The sequence below is a fragment of the Malurus melanocephalus genome, unplaced genomic scaffold, assembly GCF_030028575.1.
Source record: "Malurus melanocephalus ecotype Western Australia unplaced genomic scaffold, MMel_1.1 scaffold_496, whole genome shotgun sequence".
Taxonomy (NCBI): domain Eukaryota; kingdom Metazoa; phylum Chordata; class Aves; order Passeriformes; family Maluridae; genus Malurus; species Malurus melanocephalus.
In genome coordinates this window covers 40,590-48,000 of record NW_026623728.1, presented here as the reverse complement: position 1 = coordinate 48,000, position 7,411 = coordinate 40,590, and the positions used below count along the sequence as shown (strand labels likewise).

The 7,411-nt window shown below is 51.4% G+C and overlaps 1 protein-coding gene across 1 annotated transcript in view; it reads left to right on the top strand.

Moving 5' to 3' along the window:
• Positions 1-149: 149 nt before the first annotated feature.
• LOC130582466 (KAT8 regulatory NSL complex subunit 1-like) overlaps positions 150-7,411 on the top strand; it is a 19,113-nt gene continuing 11,851 nt past the window's right edge. The window contains exon 1 of the mRNA XM_057381185.1: positions 150-555. The gene's annotated coding sequence lies outside the window, so the exon portion shown is untranslated. The remainder of the gene's footprint in view (positions 556-7,411) is intronic.

Sequence of the window (7,411 nt, the reverse complement as noted above, 5' to 3'; positions counted from 1 at the left end):
GGGCCGGGCCGCGGCGGGGCTGGGGCGAGGGGGGGGGCGGCTCCTCCCGCTCGGGAGTTGGGGGTCGAGGGCAGGGTCGGGGTGGGCCCCGGGCCCGGGGCGCCGGGAGAGCTCCGCCCCGCCGCGCTGCTCCGGGGGGCCGGGCCTGGCCGGCTCCGTGCGGAGCGGGGACCCCCCCCGTCCGCCCCGCGCCTCCATTTTAGCCCCGGGAAGCGAGGCCGGGCCCGGGGGGCTTCGAGAAGGATCGGGGATGGGGGGCAGCCCCCGGCTCCCCTCGCCTCAGGGCCGGGCTGCGAGCGCTGGCGGGCCCGGCCCCGCCGGCCGGCCCGGAGCGGGATGGAGGTAACGGTGGGAGGGGGCGGCAAGGCCCCCCTGTGACAGCCCTTTCTCTCCCCAGCTCTTGGATTTTCCCACCTCCTCGAGTGAATAAATAAGAAACTTGCATCCCGCCCGGCGTCGGCGGAGGCTGGAAGGATCCGGAGGCCGTCCCCGTGCTGCCGGCTGCCCACCTGGACCGCAGGTGTGAGGATGGGCCTGGCCAAGATGCCCAGCAAGGTACGTCCCCTTTTCCCGGCTGGCCGGGGGGTTTGGGGCTCTCCGGAGCCCAGSGCCAGCCGGGTCGGGTGTGCTCAGGTGCCTTGGCAGGTGCTGGGTTGGTTCCTGACAGTGCAGGATGAGGCTGGAGCCCTGCACGTAGTTTCTTGGCTGATGCAGAACTTTAAAATGGAGGTTTGGGATTATGGCTGGAAATGTGGGYTCATCCTATATGTGTGGGGTGTTTCTCTTTCCAAAGCCATTCTAATGCCTRTAGTGAGGAGATGTGGAGGCTCCTCTTGGGAGCATGTGTGTGTATTTACAGGTGTTACCTGTCCTTGTGTGCAGCACCATCGAGACATGACTTGCCCTGAAAAAAGAGAGATCTACTTTTTTTTTACCCCCTTTATTGTGTGCATCCTTAAACCCCAAGTTTGTGTTACAAGGTCTTTTTAATTTGCTGATATAATCTGGCCTATATATGTATTATAATATCAAAAGAGTTTTACGTGCACTGGTCAGAGGGGTGTTGACTTTGTCCCATGAAAACCAAAGGTCTAAACTTGGAGTTTGATGCTCACATTTCCATCCCTCTGATTTCCCCACGTGTGAGGCAGAGTGGTGCTTCTGGGTCTGGAGCCTGGCGAGGGTTTGCTGGTGCTTCTTTAGGAAAGTAACCTCTTGCCTTACTAATGTTATTACACATTGAAAATGTGTCCTAAACACTCAGGTACAGGAATTGAGTTTGTGYAGCTGAATAAAACCTGAAGGGAAGTGCTAAAGGGAGGGCTATTCCCTTCTTTTCATAAATCTACAAGCCAAAGCAGCCTGACTTTAGGCCAATTATTGAGGCTGAATTTAGACAAATTCTCTTGTAATGGGAAAACCAAAAATCTTTTCTCAATCCCTTCACACTGACCTTACACAAATCTGCTGTGGTATCTGGTCTCTGGTTGGCCCACACAGTAGCAAGGCTCTTGGTCTTTGTACACAGGATAACAGTGAGTTGTTTTGTGGGCTTTAAAAAAATGAATTAAAACTCTSTGTTGTGGGTTTTGGAGGTTATCACTAAATATCTTGGAAATCTGTGYTCCTACAGCTCCTGCTGACAGTGGTGGGAATTAGGAGAGAACTTCTCTGCAGACTGGTCTTTATTTCCAAAGTGCCACACGCTGATGTGTTGGGGTTTGATGTGTGGCTGTGTGGAGCCTGTCACCCATGTGGGCACTGGGGTCAGTCTGTAACCGTCCCAGCTAACGGGGGCACAGAGGGGCAGMTCTGCCTGAATGTCCTGATCCCAAATGCCAGCTCCTTGGTCTCGTGCTGCAGTCTTGAGTGGAGAAAAGCCAGTGAAATTTCAGAGAGCTGCAGCTGTTGTGGGATGGGGAGGTGATGTTGTTTTGGTGTCGTGGCTGGGGAAGCTKCGGGAGATGTCCCAGCTTTGAGTTTGGGAGGGCACTGTGGGGTTTCTCTGATGGAGCAGGTCAGGGAAGGGCACACAGGAGGATCACACTGGATCYTTTTTGCTTCCTGTGAGCTGGCAGGAGCTGAGGGCAAGGAGCAGTGCATGGATGTGCTCCTGGGGCACACAGGGGGTGTCCAGCTGTCGTTGTGTCCGGCTGTTGCTGCTGAGGGCAGTTTGTTTTGGGAGGTGAAGATCTCGCTTCACTTTCTCCACCTCATTTTTGGACCGTGTTGAGTGTGTCACAAGTTGAGTTCCTTTACAGCTCTGGCTAGGACCTGTCTGAGGGCTGTTCTCACTGGTATCYCCCACCTGTGCTCGAGCCCTAGCACCTGATACTATCACAGTTTGTAATGTTTTGTTGTCATGGAAGAGACCAACTCAATTATAACCMTTAAGTTTTATAAAACTCATTATCTGGAGCTCCTCAGAGGAGCAGGAGGCTTCTGGGAGCAGGGGAGAAGGAAGCCCTGCCTGGTCCTTCCCAAGGAAAYGCAGCCAGCTCTGCTGCAGCTCTGGCTGTGGTCACAGAACCGAGACTCGCTGTCTTCACCTCCCCGTTGCCATTTCTCTGTGGTTGCCTGGGCTCTGACTCTCCTGTGCTGGACTTGTCATAGGAAGTGTTGTTATTAAGAGCCTGTACAGACAGGACTTTTTCACCTCTGAGCTCTGATTTCTGGCTGTGTTGCCGAGGGTGTGAAGGCAGGTGGATTTGTCTAGGACTGAGGAATTTGCATGAAGCCCYGATGCTCTGGGCTCAGACCTGCAGGTTGGGTTATCTCTGGAACAGAGGGTGTCAGAGCACAGCCCTGATCACAAGATGCTGGGTGACTCTTCAGCATGACCACAGGAATAAATAATGTAATATCCTATTATCAGCTATGATTCAGTCTGGTTGCACTGCTGCACCAGTTTGGGATTAAACTGAATTATAAGGAGTTTGGTGCAGGACTTGGTGCAGATTGGATCTATAAAGCCATTCCATGAGACTTAGCCTTGTGGATAAAGGAAAGTATACCGCCACTTTCCAGCTGGAAGAGRGAGAAAGGGTTGATTTGTACAGCAGGAATAAACCCTCTGTTTAGGAAAGGCCAGTTTCCTCTCAGCCCTGTGCTGGGATCCAGCTATCAATCCCCCCAGCTGGGATAACAGCTTAAAAATTCAGGGTGGTTTATTGTGAGTGCTCAGCCAGATGTGGTTTGTTGGGAAAGTGTTTTTCTGTGCTCCTCAAGCTGGTACAARGAGAAGTTCCCACTAGGATTCTGTGACATTTTTCTGTCCAAAATGCTTTGGTCTGATGCAACAGCAGRGAGGATTTGAGAGCTTTTAGGCACGATGGGACCAACGCCTTTTGGCAGGGGCTCAAACACACGGCGWGAAGTTTGTTACCTTCGTTAAATAGTCCATCATTCCTGGGCTCACATTCCTATGGAAGCCATAGAAATACATTTCACAGTGGAAACTGTATATAGAAACYTTAATTGATTCAAAGTATCTTATTAATGTGTCACAGTAACAAATGGCCCTTGACTTCACCTTATTTTAAGTAATTTCAGCTGGGTTTCCTCGAGCCTCCTTTGAGAGGTACCCATGGTCTATGGAGTAGATACTCCAGTGTGAAAACAAAGAATAAGGGCTTGGRATGACAGGGTAGAGGGGAATGGCTTTAAACTGGCAGAGAGTAGGTTTAKATTGGGTATTAGGGAGAAATTGTTCCCTGTGAGAGGGGCGAGACCCTGGCACGGGGTGCCCAGAGAAGCTGTGGCTGCCCCTGGATCCCTGAAGTGTCCAGGGCCAGGCTGGACAGGGCTTGGAGCCATCCTGGGATGGTGGAAGGTGTCCCTGCCCATGGATGGTCTCAAAGGCTCCTGCCAACCCAGATCATTCTGGGATTATCTGTTGTCTTTGGAATTCTGGATGRCCTGTATCAAATGGCTCCAGCTAAATCCTCACTGGGGTTTTCAGTCAAGCAGTTGAACTTACATTGATCACTCRGCTCTTTGTGAGTACCACATTGATTTCCTGTTCTTACCAAGCAAACTAAAACTCCACTGATTGAGAAATCCCCAAGGAAAATCCAGGTTTGTAGCTCACCTTAGGATACATTTGTTGAACCTCCCACATCAGGAAGGGGTTGCTGAGCTCTATCAGTCCCTTTGCTGTTTGCCTTCGTGTGTTTCTAATTTCTCTTTTTAAGGACTTTGCCCTTGTTCTTTTCCTTTTAGTGAGCATTTTCAGGGTATCTGCTTGGGACATGCTGTTTGTCGTAGCTAAGGAGGGCCTTCCTTGCCATGATTCTGGTGAGGAAGATTAWTAGGAGAGCAATGATTACTGCAAAGATCTCTTGTTGCTATAGCTTATCTATATTTAGCTTTAAACAGAAACGTTTGGCATCTTCTGAAGCTTCTGTGGCCGCTGGCAGTTGATTTCACTGCTTTTTGTTAGGGTGAGGTTGCAAATGAAAATGCAAAAGTTGCAGTTGTATCTGCAGGGAGTCTCATCACTGTATTATTCAGTGGCCATCCACCTTTTCAACATTCAGGATGTTTCCTAAATTGAAATAGCATGGTTTTAGGCTCAAAAATCATAAATAGTAACATTTTAAAGTGTTATTTTATGTGCAGCTATGCATGCACTTATTCCATTGAGGCTGTTAAATTTTTGAGGCAGGTTGAATCAAAGCAAGTAATGAGGATTAGTGGTGCAAAGAGGAGGTGACAATCAGTTGTGAGCAGCTGGGTACACAACCCTCACCAGGTATTGTGGTTTGTGTGTTCTGGATGCTCTGCAGAAGAGGGTGATTCAAAGGGATATTGAAAGGATGATGCTGTAAAAGTGTGGATTCACTGGGAAGAGCTGCTCTTGTTCATGTGGGGCCTCTCAAGAACAGGAACAACCTGTGCAAGGGGCAGGTGGCTGGGCCAGGAGTGGCCAGGTGACCAGTTGTGGCACAGTTTTGTGTGGAAAATTGAGACTGGCAGGGCCATGGAAGGTACGTGATGGTGGCCAAAGCTCTGTTATTTTACACTGCACAGCAATTTTTGCTACATCATCTCCAGACCATGCTGTGTCTGTTCTGCAGTAAGATCCAGACCTGTACTGGAATGTCAAGCTGGACATCTGGGCTCTTGGTCTGTGCCTCAGCAGAAAATCCTGCACTGCAAAGTGAACAAAAGATCAGAAGCTTTATTGCATGGAAATTTCTTTTAACTTCCTCCAAAATAGATTGTCCTCACTCTTCTGTTCCAGCGTAAAACATTTGTTGCTACTTGAGCTCTAATTCAAGGTAGATTTAAAAAAMMRRWKKWAWKKTTTTTTTAATGTCAGAGGTTTTCATGCCATTGTAGGGTTCAGTGTCCTAGGTTCCTAAAATTCTTTCCAAGTGAGGTGAAGAMATGAGGAGAGAGCATGAAGCTGCTGAGTTCCTAACACAGTTGTCTTTCAGAAATGGTATTTTTGTTGCCCTTAAGAATAGATTGTGTTCACCGTGTGACCCCATTCAGTGCTGGATGTGGGGCTGCTGATAACACACTGCCCTGCTGTCCTCCTTGGCACCGTTTCATCACTGACTTAAAGCCTAGTTCAAGATCTCTRTATTTGTTTTTTTAAGGTACTGAGCCTGGGGTAACTGGTGAGTGGGGATGGGGAATGGCCATCAGGGAGGGGACAGCACAGGAGCAGAGCTGGYTGTCTGCAGCTCCCTGCTAGGGCATAGAAACCAGCACTGCTCTTGCTGCTGTCCTTATTTGGGTATTTTTCTTGGAAAAACATTTAGGTATGAGCTRCATTTTGAGCATTTGTGTGGTCAGCAGAGACCTCTGGGGTGGCTCTGGCTGCAAGCCCAGGTGGTCKCACACATCCTTAGAAAAATGATGAAATGTGTTGCCTGTGAACTTCCTGACCCAAAAAACCCAGCTGTAATGACAGTGCCATGGTGTGGTTTGTTAAGCAATAGATTGGATTTTAAGGAGTAACAGTAGTGTCTTGACTCTGTATCTCCAAATGCTTTTTAAAGGAGGGGAGCATTGCTCAGGCACGTGGTGGGATTCCTGTGTGGGRCCAGGAGCTGGACTCRATGATCYTTSTGGGTCYCTTTCTAGCTCAGTTTATTCTTTGATTGCTTGGCTGRTATTGTACCACCTTGTGTGCTGCTGGGATATGAGGCAAGAGGARGAAATGAACTTGTCTGTGAGTGCTGCATAATCCAGGCCAGGACTGTCCATATTGGAAAGAGGATTCCTCCTTTCCTAATTCTGCAGTTGAGCAGGACAGGTTCTGTTTTTCTCCAAGCCCAGCTCCCCAGGGCAAGTTCTCCTCTGTGACGGTGAACACAGCTGGCACTGCTGTAGCTTTTTCCCTTTGCAGGCAAATGATGGTATAAAGCATTTTTTCTTGGCAGAGCTGCATTCCTGCTGTAGAGGCAGCAGAGCAGTGTGCTGGCTGAGAGGGATCCAGCCCAAAGCCGCCTCTGGAGCAGGGAAGTCTCCTGCTTGGCAGGAATTTTGAGCGGGTTTGTGCCACCCCGAGTGTGCCAGGGGCAGGTGGCAGCGTGGGCTCTGTCTGTGCTGGGGGATGATCAGTGTCACCCTCCTGCAAGTGGCCAAACTGAAGGTCAAAGAGGTGAAACGGTTTCTGGAGTCCCAAACTAATCCCTTCTTGCTCTTGGCGTGTCCTGTGTGACTGAACTGGTGAGGAAGGGGAAGGATCCTTGGGGGGAGCAGGAGGAACCCTCTTTGCCGGGCTGCAGACACGATCTCRAGGCTGCAGCCCTGTCACTCCCCAGGACACCGTTCCCAAAAGCTCTCTGGAGCCTCGGGGGCAGAGAGAGCACCGCCGGAGCCGTGTTCCGCAGGACATCCCCCAGCCAGGCTATCCCCGAGCCGGCCTGGGGCGCTGGGGGTTGCCATGGAGCACTGGGGCAGGTTTTCTGGCAATGAGGACCGTGGCAGGAGCAATGCGAGACGAGCCAGCAGGGAGCTCCCGGGGCTGCGGGTGAAGGCGGGAGAGCGTGACGTGCTGTTTAAGGGGAAACACTTAAACGGCGAAAGTTGGTTTTCTTTTTTTTTTTTTTTAATTTTTCCGATGAGCGGGCTTGCGGTGGAAGAGCGGTCAGTGCTGTGTGTTTTGGGCAGGAAATGGTTAAAACAGCGGCGTTCCCGCAGGGCTGTGTCCTGCGTGTTCCCCCGGGCGGACTACAACTCCCGGCGTGCCCCGCGCGCCGCCGCGGGCTCCCCCTGGCGGGCTCCGGCGGGGAGCGCAGCCTTCCGCAACGGCGGGGCCGCGGCGGGCGGACAAAAGGCGGCGGGTCCGCCCCTCCCTTTCCCCTCCCTCCCTCCCTCCCCGGCGGCGGCGGTCCCCTCCCCTCCCTCCCTTTCCCCTCCCCTCCCTCCCTTTCCCCTCCCCTCCCGCACTGCA